This window comes from Gavia stellata, chromosome 2 (assembly GCF_030936135.1).
Source record: "Gavia stellata isolate bGavSte3 chromosome 2, bGavSte3.hap2, whole genome shotgun sequence".
Lineage (NCBI taxonomy): Eukaryota > Metazoa > Chordata > Aves > Gaviiformes > Gaviidae > Gavia > Gavia stellata.
Genome location: NC_082595.1, coordinates 75,110,200 through 75,128,696, shown reverse-complemented (window position 1 = coordinate 75,128,696; position 18,497 = coordinate 75,110,200).

The window sequence follows — 18,497 nt, the reverse complement described above, 5'->3', positions numbered from 1 at the left end:
ATACATAGCAAAACCACATATACCAGGGTGCATAGCTGAGAGGTATTCTCAGCTCTGCAGGCGGAAAGGCAGGACCCATGTAGGGTTTTTTTTGATTTGGGACTGGAGATCACCCAACAACCTTCTTTCAGGTAGTTGTAGAGAGCAATGAGGTCTCCCCTCAGCCTCCTCTTCTCCAGACTAAACAACACCAGCTCCCTCAGCTGCTCCTCACAAGACTTGTGCTCCAGAACCCTCACCAGCTTCGTCGCCCTTCTCTGGATACACTCCAGCACCTCAATGTCCTTCTTGTAGTGAGGGGCCCAAAACTGAACACAGCATTCAAGGTGCGGCCTCACCAGCGCCGAGTACAGGGGCACGATCACCTCCCTACTCCTGCTGGCCACACTATTTCTGATACAGGCCAGGATGCTGTTGGCCTTCTTGGCCACCTGGGCACACTGCTGGCTCATCTTCAGCCGGCTGTCAACCAACACCCTCAGGTCCTTTTCTGCTGGGCAGCTTTCCAGCCACTCGTCCCCAAGCCTGTAGCATTGCATGGGGTTGTTGTAACCCAAGTGCAGGACCCGGCACTTGGCCTTGTTGAACCTCATACAATTGGCCTCTGCAGATCCCTCTGCAGAGCCCTCCGACCCTCGAACAAATCAACACTCCCGCCCAACTTGGTCTCATCTGCAAACTTATTTTACACGTCTCACATCTCACATCTCACTTCAGCCAGGTCATAGGTCTTACAGCAAGGTAAGTCAGAAGCTAGCAGAGAAGGCATCAGAAGGAGAGTTACTAACTACAATGGTGCCAGAAATTTCAGGTCCATGTGCTGAATCATGGGTCCCACTGGTACTAAGGCTTCTGAAAAAAACCCCACCCAAAACGTGTATTTCCAGAGATGGCAACAAAATGAAACACTGCTTTAAACAAAACACTCTTCCTACCCCAAGTGTCTCACCCAACAGACTTCCTAAGAGCTCACCTAAAGAAGCAGTTTCTGAAATGTCTCTAGAAGGTCATGTGCCACTTTTCTGCTTCTTTTTTAGTTAAACTGTTCAACACGTCTACTGTTCCCTGAGCTGGCTAGTGTGGGGATGTACTTCCCTGATCTTCTAGGGACAAGCTGGATAGGACTGACGTTATTTGGACTTCCAGGCTAACAGCCACAGCCGTTAGTGGGGGGCTTTGCTGCACAGACCTGGGCTGTTGACTTGGATCCATAGCAAGATGCATAATGAAGCAGCAAATCACCTGCACTACATCTCCAGAAGTTTTGCATAAAATAGTTTTCCTCTCTTTGCCTTCTTCCAATACATTGATGACTTTTCTGTGAGCGTGTAACCAGATCTGTGTGAAATGATTGGTAATAGCAGCCTGAAGTAATGGGGGGAAAAACAGCTTTTATTCTCTTGCATAAAACGTCAAAACATGGATCAGACTGGCTGAACATCCAGAAATTCTTTCCATCCGATCACCGGATTTGCCAGCCATTCTAGGATGTCTTTTTCAAAAAATGAAGATGACTTAAGAAATTGTCCAGCTTGAGTAAAGACAGATACTATTTCCAATAGGAGGGGTGAGTTTATTTTGGGGTTTTAGATTATCTGCTTTTAAAGTCTTATATTTAGGGATTGCTTTTCATTCCAAAATAGTCAATGACGCTTTATATCACAGTAAAAGGTCCCTAAAAAGTGTCTTCTTTGTTTGTTTAAATGAGATATTATCTTATTCTTAGCATTTAATATAATCCTTTTGGAGTCCATTAGATCTTGTCCAAGTTGCTGACCATGTAAAATTCCAAAATATTTAAAAAGAGGCCAGCAACAGCACAAGGATTAATAAACAAAATATGACTGGCCAGCTTTATGGGCAAAGCACAGTGCCCATTTGGGTATTTCTTTTTCTTATGTAGGTAAAAGGAGGGGGGAAAAAAAAGTTTATTATCCTTGCAGAGGGCAACTGGTGAAATTGTAGCTTTCATGGTAAACCGAGAGGGAGAAAAATAAGTGATGTAAAATCTTCAAAGATTTACCAAAACCTCTCTGTTCAGGATTTTTGTGTGTGTGTGTGTGGCAATTGGAATGAAAACTGATAGGTATGATTGCTTACTAAATTTGATGTTGTGTATGGCAGCTACAGATGGTGGTGACAAAATTCTGTCAGGAGCTTTCTCTGCTCTGTATCCACATTCAGCAAAACCTCAGGAAAAAACAAAAAAGCATTTGGAGAGTCTGTGCTGTGCATGCTTAGCAAGTTTGAAGCTTGAACAATTAAAGATATGGCCAATGAGAATAAAAGCTGCTGTGTGTATATATATATATGCTGCATATACATGCTGCACTGAATGAGCAAAAAATACTTGCCATCTGGAAAAGTCATAAATGGGAAATGTTTGTGTGCTGAAACAGCCATACAATAGGAAATCTGACATTATTTTTCCTACCTTTGGAGTTTGTCAATGTGTCCTTTGTTGGGAATGCGTTTTAGTGTCAGGAAGACACCCAATCTTCGAAGCCCTCAACTTCTTAAAGTTACTGCCTCTCAGATGAAGGCAGAGCACATCTGAGAGCATCTGCTCTGCTGAATGCAACCGAACAGCCCAGCTTGAACCCAGAGGAAAACCGCACTCCTCCTAAGCAGTCACCAAACCCCCAGACTAGTTCCTCCAGTTAAACAAAACCTGTCCTTTCATTTCACTGTGCCCATCACCTTTTAATACTTACCAGGATCATGTCATACTTAAACCCATCAGTCATCACAGAATCACAGAATCACAGAATCACTACGGTTGGAAAAGACCTGTAAGATCATCAAGTCCAACCGGGAGGAAAAAAAAAAAAAAAAACAAAAAAAAAACACCACACCCACCACACAACAACAACAAGCCACAACCCACCCAACACCACACAGCACCATGTCCATCAAGCTACATCCCACAATGCCACATCCACACGCTCCTTGAATATCTCCAGGGAGGGTGACTCTACCACCTCCCTGGGCAGCCTATTCCAATGTTTCACTACTCTCTCAGTAAAGAACTTTTTCCTAATATCTAGCCTGAACCTCCCCTGGCACAACTTGAGGCCATTTCCTCTAGTCCTGTCACTAGTCACTTGGGAGAAGAGGCCAACACCCACCTCTCTGCAACCCCCTTTCAGGTAACTGTAGAGAGCGATGAGGTCTCCCCTCAGCCTCCTCTTCTCCAGACTGAACAACCCCAGCTCCCTCAGCCGCTCCTCATAAGACTTGTGTTCCAGACCCCTCACCAGCTTTGTCGCCCTTCTCTGGACTTCTCACCATGCAGCATGTGTTATTCAGCAGCACCTCCGGACTGGGTCCTTTACTGCTTGACTTAGGAGGTGACACATGGTTCGACTCAGCCTGGGCTGCCGCCAGTTTGGTGGAGGTGCAGTTCCCATGGTGGCAGTGCACACAATCCTGTTTTGCCCTTGCAAGAGACTGGATCTCTGCATCACGCAGCTTAGGAACTGGACTGCTTTTGGCCTGCGACTCCTGCTTCTGGGGGCCATACCCCACTTCATGGTGGGCTGCACCAACCAACCTGTGAAACCTGCCACACTTCAAAGTCGCGGGGAGCCAAGGCTGGACCAGCCGAGCAGCCTGGCAAGTGGGAGGAAACATCACTTCTTTGTCAGCCTAGCCAGAGGCTTCAGGCAAGGACAGAAGGCAAGGCTGAGTTACTGTTGTGGGGCAAGAGGAGCTGGAGAAGGGGAAAAACGCATGATGGGAGCACAGGAGAGGCCAAATGTCAAGAATCTCATGCTTTTAGATTCACTGGAGAAGGAAGATGCCTAATAAAAAATAAGGGTATTTATTTTTGCTAGGTTACTCTTTGTGGGTTTGTAACAAACTTTTTCTATAACAGGAATGTTAGTGCATATAGTGTATATAGTATATACTATATACTTTATACTATATCATATAGGCCATGATTTTCCCTTGTCCCCTGCTTCCCCAGATGCAGTTTTGGGCCTGCAGATAAAACATCAACCCCGCGAATATAGCATTAGCTGCTTTTATTCAGTCCTTCCCAAGGAAACCAGGTGGTCACTTCAACCAGACTATTTTTTATCAGAAGACAGATTCACAAAGGAAAGGTTTACCTCAAATGACCTTAGACTAAAGATGTAACCCACTCCCCTCTCTCCTTCAGCTTTGTAGCAGCAGATTCCTATATGAGTAAACAAACCAAGATCCAAGTGTTGACGCCTATAGAGAATGATTTCAGAGCATTACAGGACATTGCTTTATGTGTAGAGACTATCTAACCTGAGTACTTGAAATAAAATTATGTTTCTAAGATTTACTATTAGCAACTTTTCCATAGGAAAGGTGATATTTCAATTGGCAATTTCCAATTGCAAATAAAATACTACAACTGGAAAAATATACGTACTGGAATTCGCAAAATTCCCATGAAAACGAAGAGAGGAAGTCTTCTCCTAGCTTGAAGCTCTATGTGGAAAAGACATTAGATACTGTCATAATCTGAATTGAAGCCCGATATCTTTACCCTGTGATTAATGTGGAAAAACAGTGACTTAATGGGTAAAAATAATGTCTATGCGAGCAGTCTTCAGCTTTTTATTTCAGCTTCTCAGAATGTGGAACTTTAGGTACTGCAGTGGAGCACATCACTGGAAAATTCAGCCTAGAAATGCTACTGTTTGAAGAGACTATCCTAGGGAAACATATGCTATCTGCTTTTTTTTTCTTCTTCTTCTTTTCTTCACAGCAGGATTTTAAGGTCATTGAGATCACAAGGAAAGAGAGATTACACAGACTCTTTCAGGCATGGTTAAGATTGGGATATTTAGATAAACCCTAGATAAAGATCCAGCTTTTGAGATGGCAGACCAAGTCCAAACCTTCTCACATCCATCCGTGAGGCAGGTGATGGTCAGTTTCTCACCCAATAAATCACCAGAAGAAAGTCCACAGATTCACATACTGCTTTGATTTTATTTCCCAACAATGTCAGAAGAAATGCCAGATGTTCTGTTCTCACGTAAGGGAGTATGTGCTCTATAATGCGTGAACATTGCAAGTAAGAGCTGGAGTCAAACCAACAATCCTACTTAGTAACCAACAGTCAAAACCAATTGGCTTCAGTAGGTTTTTGGGTCACGTATTTGGATCCTGTGGATTCTCCCAATTCCTCGTTAGCAGGAGAGGTGAAATTAAATGCATACTACTCTGGGGGTTAGAAGAACACAAATCGATTGTGGCAACTAAACAGAAACAATTGTGCCCCAAACACACTGAGATCTGGAATGCAGGGATGCTTGCAGACTTTTTTTTTTTCTCACAATAGAAACTCTGGGCATCTTGGAGGGGCTGAAATTACCACAAGTCTGGAAGTAATCGTGTCCTGGAATGCCGAACACCCAGCACTAGTGGAGAAGAAGCAGAGGAAGCCGAGGGCGCTGCGCTGTTGCCACAACTGGTTTTAATTGCTCCAATTACAGAACAAGAAACAAGCCCAGGTCCCACTGAAGCCAATGGTAAACCATTGGGTTTGGCCCTACAGATCTACTTTTCTCACTATTAACTTCTCTCTTTTCAGAAAATGGAGATTGCTTTAGCAATATTCTAATTTCTCATCAACATGCTATTGTTACTTGTTATTTCTAGGCAATTCTACAACCATGTACGATTCAATTTACAGAATTAAATATTGGCCTCTGTGCAACTTCCAGTTTTGTGCTTATTATCTTCCAGATTTCTCACTGCTTAAACTTACAGCTCTTAGTGATGGTCCGTTTGTTTTTCACATTTTCCTGTGTAAAACCACCCACTGCCATTATCTGTTTACCCATACAACCCCAGGATTTTACCATACTCTTCAGTACAATCAGCTGGCTAAAGGAAATTTTCAGCTCAGTTTTAACTGTGAAGAAAAGAGTTTGCTGAATAGCATGTGCAATTCCAGATGTGACAAAGTCTGGCACTCAGACTCCCTGACACAAAGTCAGCAAAGTGTTAATAGATTTTGCCAAGTAATTGGCTTGAAAAGGAATAGGGGATTTAAGCCATCCTTTATTGGTAGAAACTCTAGACAAGTGAGCAACTCCCAAAGGTTTTTTGTGAGGGTTTTCGGTGTTTCATGACCTATTGAATTTTGCATTTGTATTGCCCTGAGCGAACTTCTGAGGTTCTCATTACAATTTATGTATAACCTGCACTGTTTGCAGCCAAGGCCCAAAGATGAGAACAAATCTCTGTGGAGTTAAAAGTGGCGAAAGGGTAATCTGACCCCAGAGCCTAACAAACAGGAGGAGAGTGACAGGGAACAGGGCTGGTTCAGGTAAAATCTGAACTGCCACCCATTAACCAGGCCGAAGGAAAGCAGACACTGGAAGACAGTCTCCGTCAAGCCTCTTAAAAAAAGGACAAAACTACAGATGCCACAGACTCGGGACAGGCTCTCAAAATTAGATCCATATCAATAAAAACCTGGCTATTCCTTCATCTGGTCTTCTGCTCCCTCTACTAAAGCCAGCATCATCTGCAAAGAGTGCCCAGATCTTGAAAAGAGCTTTTATGGGAGTGAGATGTCCTCTCAGTGGTTTCCATCCTTTATTCCTGCTCTGTCAGGTCACGGGACTCTGCAGCCCTATTTTTTTTAAATAGGTAGCTAGTTATTAGTTCTTGGAGTCAAAGGCTGTCAGGGGAACAACAGATCAAACGTGTATTGCGCACCCCAGAAGTGAACTAATTCTGCTCCAGGAAATACCAGGTTTCAAACTCTGCTCAAGCACCTAAGGAGGAAGCAAACAAAATCCATTGAGTGACCAGGGCTCCCAGCATAACTGAGAGTTAAAATGTAATGTGAAATGCATGTCCCAGATGAGTCTCTGCAGCACCCTATAAACTGCACCGCTCCTCAGCGTAGCAGCCTGAATTTGTTGTTCACAGGCTCTTAATAATTTTTCTTTCTTCACAGCCTTTTTCAGCAACAGACACCCTGAAACACAGAACAACAGTGCAAAAGTGAAAAAAACCCACCCGCCTCAAATTCTGTTTGGAACAGGTGTGACCCCCAAAAATAAATGGGAGAGGAACACTTAGCTGCTAGGCACACCAAAACCATCAGGAGACACTATGAGGGACATGGCAATAGAGCTGGAGGAAGCTATTGAGCTGTGCCACGCAGCATTGGGATGATGATGAGGCTAAAAATTAGTTCAAGGCAGAAAAAAAAGGAGTGCAAGGAGTGGGAGAGAAAGGAAGAGATGGGAACTCATCACACTGCTTTTGGGGAGCTAATGGTCAGGACTAGACTGGGGATGTAGCTGGGGTTCTACTGTTTTAAGAAGGGGTCCACGGTACAATATATGGGAAGCCATATGGGGCGATAGGAAAGCAGTTTCAAAAGCAGGATATGGTGCAGTAAGCAAATCCTCTATATCCATTTCCAGTAACTGTACACATGAAGCAAGCCTGCAGGACTGAGCTCCAATATGCCAATTCTCACACCGACATAGTTCAAAAGAAAGAACAAAAACCCAAACAAGGAATGAGCCACCTTGATGTTATCAGTCCAAGACTCATCCTTGCAGCCTTCCCCAGACCCGGCCTCCCTTGCTCAGTCCTCTGCTTCTGGATTTTACATCACCTCTTCCTCTTCTCCTGGGCAAGAATGAGCTCGAGGCGGTAAGTGCTGCAACGCCGCACACGTGCATGGCCTCCCTCCTCGCAGCCAGAGGCTAATTGCTGTAGCCATGCCAAGCAGATAGCTACACACCAAGAGTCACAAGACAGAGGCATCAGGAAGCAAAACCACGGCAATAATGTTTGATGTCGCTTCTCCCATTATTTTTTTCTTGGTGCCTTAAGCAAAATGCCTGTACCTTAAAACAGCCTCCTCCAGTTTCAGTGTCAAGCCATCTCAAGGGCTCAGAAGCACTGAAATTTCATCGGGCAAACAGATCTGCTGGCTTGAAGAAGTCTTCACTCTGCAGATCCTTTCTCTCTGCGTCTGCTGCACAAAGTTTTTAAACAGAAGTCTTTCCACTCTTCCCCTGCTGGCCAGATCCTAATGAGATATACTGCTCCCTTGCCTGTACCTATCCTCAGCACACATTGTTTATTATTAGTTTGAGATATGAAACGCTAATCATCTGTCAGCTTTGGATTATGATGGCTCTCCTTCTGCCTGGTCTTGGCGAGGAGGTGTGGGACATTTGCTCGCAGCTGCCCGACCAGTCAGGGCGGGCAGAGGACTCTAGGGGCAGAGGAGCTAACATGAACCAACTTTCTCCCAACTTTCTCTCGACTTTCACTTGAAGGGTTTGCTACAAGAAAATAGGATAGATATTTGTTTGCTCTGGCTATGAGTGCACAATAAGGAAGAGTTTAAGGACAGCTGATCCTGCCTTTGGGCAGGGGGATGATGCAGAATATTCTTGCCGGATGTTCCCACCCCATTTTCTCCAATAAGGGGATTAAGCAGACTGACAGTTTTGGAGTTACGCACTGGTAACACCAACAAGCACCCCCCAACCCTAGAAACAGCCTATATAAAGGCCTTTCGCAGCTTCACCTCCTCCCCATCCTGCCACGCTCCAGCAGATTCAGATATTCCCAACAATGGGCTGGGGCCCCTGGGAGGAGCTGAGCGATCCAGTGGCCATGCCAGGTACTCAGAGGGTTTGATGTGGTTCCTGCTCGCTCCCCAGACCACCTGGCTCATGAGCAGGGAAAATGCTGGTCCACAGCAGGTTTGCAGCATCGCGCAAGAGGAGATCAAAGCCTTTGGTACTTCCCTGGAAATGCTTCCATAGTCACGACGATTTTTGCTAGGAAGCTAAAAATCTCCAGGTGGGGCTCTGACAGCAGACATCCTTTTGCAGATTGTTGCCAAAAATCAGATGCCTGTAAAGCAAGCCAGGAAGTGTCCGCTGGGGAAAGAAATCCCTCTGCCTTTCATGAAAAGTTAATAAATGTCACAGAAAAAATCTGAAGACATATTAATCGCTGTGAGGATTAACTTTTTTTTATGGCAGCAGTGACAGATTATTTATTGGAGATACATTTTTCCTATTTGTGGTTTGGGGTTTCTTTTCCTTAAAAATAGATAATCAAGGGTTTCTGAATGAAAGGCACACTGGGGAAAAAAAAATCAATTTGACACACAAAATTAAATTTCAGTGTCAAAAAGCTTGGATTTAGCACAGGAGGAAAAAGGGTATTTCATGCAGGCATCCTACTGCAAAAAGGAAGGCCACTGGAGATTAATGAGGTAATAAATAGGATTAATATATGAGGAGTAAATAGGGAGGAAGTTTGGGCCATAAGAAATTAATGAGGAACATACACTTGCTTTTGCTTCGCCCCCAGACGTATGATCCAAATTGTATTTTATGGCTTTCAAGGTGAATAGAAAGTGACAGAACTGCAAAGAAACTTCCCGAAGAGTTTTTACTCGTAGCCCTCCTGGGACTCTTTCCCTCAGAGACGGGAAAGGCTATATATGCTAACTCTGCAGACAATATGCTAACTCCACAGTTTTTGGTGATGAACAGAGGAAGTCCCTACAGATGGCTTTGCTGGCACATGCTTCCTTCCTTCGAGCATGAGACAACCAGTGAAGAGGACTTTGTTTTGCACAGAAGCCACTGAACTGCAACTGAATAGGCCTTAGTTAAGTTGCCTTTTAAATCACATAATTAAAAGCAGCAAAGAAAAACTTAAAAGGCATTATCCAGTCCATGTGCACACAACCACATGTGCGCACACATACACACATGCACATGCTGCCAGAAAAATTTGCTATTTCAAAACAAATTTACCACACAGCTCCAGATAAATATTTAGACCATGAAATGTCAAAAGACTTAATATAATTATTATTCTGGAAATAACTTTTTTTTATTTCTACATTGATTTAATTTTTTCAAATAGCTGAAGCACATTTAAAATAATTTGTTCTGTTTTAGATGGAATAAAATGCCTCAAATGACACTAAGACAAAATGAATTGTGCAATTATCATTAAATCCCCTGTTTTAATACCAATTTTTCCTCATCCCCAATCCCCCTCTCTTCATTTTTAAGTGTGCTAACCTAGGCCGTTTCCTTTCCCCATCAGCTTTCTCGGGCTTTGTCCCAGAACCCAAAAATGCTTTCCTAATCAAGCTCTTTACTTACTCATCATATCCACTCCTGACAGGGGCTGGCCATAAGCAGGGGTGTCCCCTGAAGTGTCCGAGACCCTCAGCTCTGCAGCGTGGCAGCCCACGTCCGTTTCCTTTGGTCGCTCCCTTTCCCTGCATACTAAGGGATGTTCTGGTTTATTTGAAGTCCCTAGCTGGGTGCCAAGGCAGAACAAAACGTGTTGGAATGACTCTGGTCAATTTATCCGAGATCAGGTGGGCATCCCCTGGGCATCCTGCAAACACCGCAGCCAACGGGGACAGCTGCAGGAGTGCAGTGTGGGCCAGGCATGAAGAAAGAGTGGAGTTTCCGATATGTTCACTATAAGAAAAGAGCCTAGCCAGGCCTACCTGAAAACCCTGGCCACCTTAGGTCCCATCATAAGCAGCATATGAAATCCCATATCCTGTATTCCCACCAAGTAACACCTGGTTTCTTCCTACCGCTCCACTGAAATACAGCTCTCCTTCATAAACAGAAAGTTGACATAATCCAGCTCTATTGTAAAAAAGATTTCACAAGTCACTTTTCCCCTAGTACACATCCAGCAAATTAGGTGTGCACCACAGCTACCGCCAACTGCGTAGTGTCCCTTTGCCTGGCCGTGCTCATTCCAGGCTCTTCTTGACAGTGTCCTGCAAGGACTGTAGACACTGAGAATGGATTCTGCCCACAAAGCTTCGGGGTGACCAGAAGTAAACAACAAAAAAGCAAGCTGTACTCCGTATTGCAAATCTCCTTCGGACCCAAGAGGATGGGGCAGGTGGCATCCCCCAGCCCACACGCTTCTCACTCTCATCTGTCCAAAGAAGAAAGCAGAAATTACATCAACCCCATACTATGTGGGGAGGAGTCTGAGCCATGAGCTATCACTGGTCTTCAGGAAAGTCAGCTTAGACCAATATGAGAAGGACATTCTCTATAGTGGACTGGCCAGAACTCTGATTAGTGAATCAGTTGCTTCCCAAGAAATCAGTGGGGTGGTTTTTTTTAGATTTGCGAATTTTTGCTTTTAGTACATCTAGGAAAAACTGGATCTAAAATCTTCGGTGCAAAATAAATACATCTGATCCCAACCTTTCCAAATAAGAATGTTTCTGTCTATTGCACAACCAAAATGAGCAATATTTGAAATACTTTTCAAAAAAGGTTATCATTCTGGTCTTTCTTGGCATGTTATTTAAACTATACCTAACAAATGGATTCATTTAGAAATCCATATGCCTTTCAGAGAGTACATAAAGTTCCTATGTGAATAAGTTCCTATATTTGTTGCCAAGCTTTCAGGGAAAAGGTCCACTAATGGTTATCACAACATCAGAGATATGAGCCAAACTTTTGCCAATGCACTACGCATCACCCACAGGCCATCATCCCTCCTGATGGGCATCACGGCACACTGCGATACCCTGGTGGGAGGGCAGAACGGGGAATTCCAGCCCTTATTCTGAATTTCTTGCCTTTTGCGGTTTTAAGCCATATGTGGACTCACTGAGTTTCTGATGGGTGTTTTACAGCCAAACTATAAACCCTGAAAACAGGGAACGATGATGGAAACACAGGCTACCCCATAACCACAGTACACGGCTCTCGTGGGCGCCACCATACTCACCGGCTTACAGTTGAGTTTCAAATTATTGTATTGAATTACAGAAAAGGCTGTTATTAGGCTCCCCTTCCCTCAACCTCTTTATATACAGTGGTTTGCCATCATTAAACCCTCTTTCTAACAACTTTTGTCTATAAACTGCTTAGCATATCAAGATTTTTCTGAACATTGCAATTTGATATATTCAGGAGGTAATACACGTTTAGTGAGACTGTGTATCCCAGAATAATGATTTCCTGCTGTCAGTTTTGGGCTGAGACATTGTGGATTTATGACGGTGAGTATTTTGGGAAGGTGGATTCAATGGCCAACTGGTGGAGGTAGCCCTGCAGAGTGGAGTTAATCTTTGCTTGTTAAGAAAATTCCTGGGCCTGGTGTATTTGTCTGGTAGCCAACCTAATTTAAAAAAAAATAGAAGTAAAAAGCAATAAACCCAGTCAGGACACCCACTCATTTTGGGGGAGCTAAGTTTCAAGAGGTGCAAAGTACAGGCTCAGCTTCTTCAGCACGTTTGCAACTTCTGGCTCTGCAGTCATTTAATGTTGCTGCATGTCACTCCACATTTGTTTCATTTCACCTCCTGAAGTGATTGCAATTCAAGATGAGGGGGAGAAATACACCTGTTTCTGGATTTACTATAGAGAAAGAGGACTGATTTCAGTTCTTGGTGATAAAAATGTATTGCATCAAGCACACAGCCTTTTAAAAGAGCAAGTGGATTCAGTTATTCATGAATTCAAGCTGAGATTTTGACATGACAGTCTTAGCAAGTGAACAAATTTACAGATTTAAATAAAATTTCATGAAAATTGCCTCTTTGTGAACACTTTTTACAGTGTAGATCCCATTTCTTAGAAAAGCAAGAGCTTCCCTTAAGCAAATGAGTTGACTTACTGTGAGACAGCTAAAGGAAAAGAATAAGCTCATTGAAATCCCCATGCAGAGAAGCTCTAAGGGAAGGGACTCACCCAGGGATGTTTGCACAGTGCCTGGTACAATGGGTCCTAACCTGGTCATGCCCTTTGGTTGCTATTGCAGAGCAAACATTCGACAACAAAGAACTAGCAAGTAATGCTAGGGTCAAGCTCAGCCACCGAATCTGCATTGTGTGTTCCCTGCATCCCTCCTCAAGCACTGAGGTAGCTGCTACCGCTGCATCCAAAGGCCAGCTAAAGCCAAAGGATAACTGTCCTATTGGCACCGCTGGCTTTTGCTCAGGTGCCTGGTGCACCGGCCAGAATTTCATCAGATGCGTCCCATCATTCATGGATGTTCCCACTGCTGTGGGAGGGCATTTCTGGGACAATGGAAGATCATCATCCCATAGGAAAGACTCCCATGCAGATGTCTTCAGAGTCCAAAGAGCAAACTCTTGGCAGTGGAGAGTATCTGCTAGACACCTTTGTGCTGCTTATACAGAATACCCTCTGATCAGTCAAAAAGCACAGCTTAAAAGAGTAGTCCATATGTATCGGTCAGTAATGTACACCCGTGACAATTAAACTGCAAGTAATGTACCAAGTGATCTGCGGCAAGTATGATGACTGCGCACAAAACCCCAGAAAACAAATGTATCGTGCTCAGTGTTGAGCCAATACCGTGTGTGCACTTCACAAAAAGATTGCCAGTAGTTCCTCACCAGCACTTGAAGACCTTTTTTCTCTCTTCTTAGTAGATTACTTTTGGGATGGACACTGGTCCAACCCTGCAGAGTCTCTGCTGCCTGATGGGCTGTCTTCATACAATTGACAGCAATAGCCTGATCTAAGGCAGACACTGCTTTCCTCATTTTGTATAAAATACAGATATTCTTCCTGGGGTCAGAGAATGGCAGGTGACAAGCGGCATCTGTAAAACCCTGGAGACAAACCTATCTAGGTTTTGGGTGAAATTTGATTAGTTTCATGTTCTTGTGACGTCTGTGATTTTTTAATAATTTTATGGAATGTGGCATATGTGAAGACCCATGGTGGCTGCAAGAAAGCAGATGCTGCTCCCCAAGCATTTAGCACCCAGCACGAATGCCTCTGTGCAGCCCCACAGGGGACCGTGACTCCAGCTCATGCTGGCACAGAATGAGTTTGGCAGACTAGAAAATCCTGCCTTAAATATTTGACATTAATGGTGAGAGAGGGCTGGGAAGAAATGAAAAACACGTCGGAAAGCTCAATCTAAAAAAACAATCTGCGATTCAATTTTACAGTTCCATAAAAACGGCAAGAGAGTAGTTCACAGCTGGTGAAAAGGAAGGCCTAAGGTCTTGGTTTCACTTCTGCCACTAGCTGACATTTATAGGGTTCCTTATAAACAGCACTTACATAAACCAGTCAAGTCACAGTTCACACCACTATCACAAAGCAGACAACTATCATGTATTTGTTGTTTCCTAAATGAGAAAGCCTGAGGTGAGATGTATATGCTTCTCCAGTGGGTAATTTAGCCCAAAGCCAAGTGTCTGGTTTGCAAAGAGTATGAACAACCTGCTACAACCCATAGAGAAGCCTTTAAGCTGAGGAAGAGCTTCTCTACCAGTTTGGATGCTGACATTTTTAATAAGTACCTTGCAGTGCTTTTTTTCCGCTGATTTAATCATAATTGTTATTCTGCTAAATTTTTAATTCATTTGACTGTTATTCTGCACTTCTTGAGATGAGATGTCCAAGTAACCGTACAAGCCTGTATGCATAATTCCCCCTGTCATGAAGAACTAACTGCTAGTGAAGAACTTGGTTTGAAATATTTCTGAAGGACATTTCACAGGACACCCAGGACCCCTGTTTACACAAAGACCTTCCACACCTCTTGCTGAACGTCACCTAACAAGCCATCTAGCACAGACCTTACATCAGTGGCTTGAACACCAGGGTACCAGCAGGGCTATTGATAGCCTGAAGAGCACATGGTGTTGGTCCCTCCACTTCTGCTGCAAGAATCAGGATGAGAAGGCAGCAGAGAAGCAAGCACAGAACAGCAATGCAGAAGTGAGAGCGAACGAAATTACTCAAGAACAAAAGATTAAAAAAAAAAAGATTGTGGCTTTATTTTTCCCTCAAAGCATGAGTTAAATTAAGAACGGTTGCAATTACAGAAAGATTTCCTTGCAATTACTTTTCCACATCAGAATGTGCTGCAGGAGCTCCATGGATGTCTTGGATTGAGGGAATGACCCAAGCAAGGGAGTCACAGTTAAAATGAGGGCAATGCAGCCACTGTGGACACAGGAGTGCTCTTCAAGCACGCCTTCTCTAAGGAACACGTTCCCTGAGAGAAAATCATCACAGAGCCGTGTTTGTCTCCCTCAGGAATGCCTGCCTTCCTGCTCCAGGCACCTCTACTTACCTTCGTTCAAATGGCAGAGAGGTAACCAGATATGCACGCTGACAGGGACGAGCTAAATATCTCCAAGACATACTTATTGTCTACTGTCTTTAGCCGTGATTTTAGAAGCGACTCAACTCTACACCCTGCAAGAGAGAAGCCGAACAGAAGAAAGCCTGTGTAGGTTAGATACGGATAATTTCACATTTTAAAAGCACTGGCTCCAACACCATGGTGCATAGCTATAGACTGTACTTTACCTAAGTGTATATGGCCATGTGCACTGAATTTTACTAAAAACATATAAATAAAAGGAAGGAGGATGCTTGGTGGCAGTTTCAGGAAGGCATGACCAGATCCACACAAACACTAGGGAACAAGGTGCACACGACTGTGCTACAAAAATCTCTGCAGAGGCTTCATAGGGATTTACCAAGAGCAGGTTTATAAAACTGAACTCAGCATTATTAATTTATTGCCTTCCAGGGACTGCAGATACATTTACTAGAGGATGTAGGGTTGATTTAGCCTACATTCAGCTGCATTCCTGGGCAAAGGGGTACCTGGGGATTTTTCTTTTTTTTAACACAAATAAAAATGTGCTGCTGCGGCCAAGAGAAACTGCAGACTGTTACCTATCTTTAAAAGTGACAGCTTCCCTGATCAGACTCATTTTAGCAGGATGAACACAAGTTAAAGACTTGACCCATTTCTCCCCTCCTACTTTAATCTATCAGCATGTCCTCCAGCTTTCCACGATGTTGTCGCTCAGGTGATTCACATTCTCACACCTTGCTTTTGCCCTCCTTCTTCCACAGTCCTGCACACTCCTCCCTTCTTAAAAACACAACCTACTAAAGCACAGTGTTCAGCTGGCTCCATCCCCATCATACTCCTCCTCAGTTTGGGAAGGAAGACTCACAATGCTCCAGATACTCAACTGGCATTCCTATCTCAAAAAAAACCCCCGAAATTTAAGCAGAGAAACTGGAATTAACTTATTCCAAAGCATAAGAGCATCCATTCGGGCTTGGATTTTGAGAGAGGAGCAAAGGCATTTGGATTTAGATGGTTTTCAGTCCCCTGATTTCCATCTGCCTCTTTGGGTGTTGCAGCCGCCTTTGCCAGACTGCCTAAAATATTTTATAACTGAGCAAGTTAACAGGACGAAGCATTAGGCCACGTCCCCCCTCCTTTCCTGGAAGTAACATGGGAGGAAAGGCGATGCCATATGGGTAGGGATGCCAAGTGCATCCCCCTCTCCGGGCCAGGCTAGCCAACGGTCCCGTCCCGTGCCTGGCGGGCTTCAGAAGAGGCACTGTGCAAAAGGCGCCCGGCGTTCAGCGAGAGGGCTGCTCCTGCGCCTGGAAAAAGGAGCATCCCCAGGAGCTTGTTTGTTTGTTTGTTTTTACAGGGGAATACAGGTTCACTCATCATTACAATAAGCACATTCACGCTCATGCTTAGCCGGTGTGAGCCTTCCAAGCCCAGCGCCCTTGTATGAATGAGCCTAGTAAGAGCTACATACTGCGGAGTCTTAGTCAATGTTTTTCAAATTTGGGTCAGTCTGAGGCACCCTGGCTGAAAAAGTATTGCCACAAGCATTGTAAATTAGTATTTTATATTCCCTTCAAGTGCCTTTTGAGGAAATTAGCCTTCATTACAGAGGCATCTCTCCTGTAAACACAGCAAACAGAAAATACCTCTGCTGACAAGGACAGCATTGTAGGGCAGGGAAGGAGAGTAAACGTTGAATCTGCAGGAAGAACTGAACTGATTCAGCAGCTGAATCAAATGGGCATGTGCATCCCCGCTCCCCAGCAGCTCCCCGAGCTGCAGTACCCACAACACCCATCTGCTACAGACGGCCCCACCTTTACACCCAAGGGAGCAGCACCCCACTGCCTCCCAGACCTGCCGAAACGGTAAGGTGGAGGTGCCAGCCCCTATCGAATACATCTCAAGCGCGTCAGGACCCTCGCGCTACTGCCGGCACGGTGGTTCGCGACGCACAAGTCCTGAGCATCATGAAACGGTTTCAGTCCTGCTACCAGGATCTAAATTGGGAAGGCAGCGAGAGCGCGGGGCCGCTGCAGCGCTGTTTCGGTTTTCAGATTTCGGACCATTTGCATGGCCCGACCAGTGCTAGGGTGAGTATATTTGGCACTGGCTGGGGAGGTTCCTCCGCAGCTGAGTGCAGCCAGCCGCAAAGTTGGCTGGCACGAGGCAGGGCTTTTCAAAACAACTTGCGCTCCAATCGGAAAGCAGCCGAACGCTGCTCTTCCCAGAAAAGTGCTGCCCTTGTCCTTTTTTAATGAAAGCGAACTTGGTATTCATTAGGAGCAGGCCCGAGCTATTTCAGACACGGAAGACAGCAGACACAAATCAATAGAAAAAAATAACTTCTTTTTATTTACAAAAAAAATCCAAATATTGGATGCTGTAAACAAAATTCACAATCTGTTCCCTCTAGAGTCTGTTTTCCATCAGCTCTGTTTCTGTCTGTGACAAAGCCTATAGTCAAAATGTTCCAAAAGAGCAATCCAAGGAGCAGTTTGCTGCAACAGGATGCCTTGCAGAAGGCAACAGTTGTAAGGAAATCTGAGGGAAAGCAAATCTGTACAGACTCCTACAGGCTGCAGGAGCCTGCAGTGCTTTAGCCAAGCTGTCTTGAAATTTGCAGGCTTTTTTTTTTCTACTATTTATTTTGTTAGCAAACCATTATTACAACAGCAAAACAGTACACTGATTTTCTTTCTTGCAAGGGAAACGCTGCATAAAGAAAACCATACAAAAGAATATATTCAAATAGGAGCTGAATATGCAATTACAGTTTTTCCTTTTCTGTGCAGTTTTATCTAACACACTTCATTTTCTCAATTAAAAAAAAAAAAAAAGCTTTTTTTTTTAACTGGTAGGAGCTTCTGACATGATGCAAACCAAGCATTTAATCAGAGGTGTTTAGAAGACTTGTGTGAAGGCCTTTGTGTAAGATAAAAAAATATTTTAAGTGCAATAAGAGAAAGCTAGAAAAATATCATCTTTTTGGTCTTCTAATTGCCCTTCTATTTTTAGAAGAAATGTTCTTGCATTTGGGAGGACAGCTACATCTAAGGAAAAAAAAAAAATCCCGTTTCAAAGCTCTCGGTTGTTTCATGATCGCTACATTTAACCAAGTTTAGCGCCCTGTTGGTTAGCAGTAAATTCAGCTGCGGCACAAACAGTTTTACTGTAATCAGGTCAATGTTTTTAATCAGTTCAGCTCTTTAAAAAGGGGCACTGTCTCTTGTAGCACAAGTCCTAACCTTACATCTGATTGGATGGGAAAAATGAAGTCTACAAAGCAAGAACGCGGTCGTTAACTTTAAAAGTACCAGTGTGCTGACGAGGAGGGGAAAAAA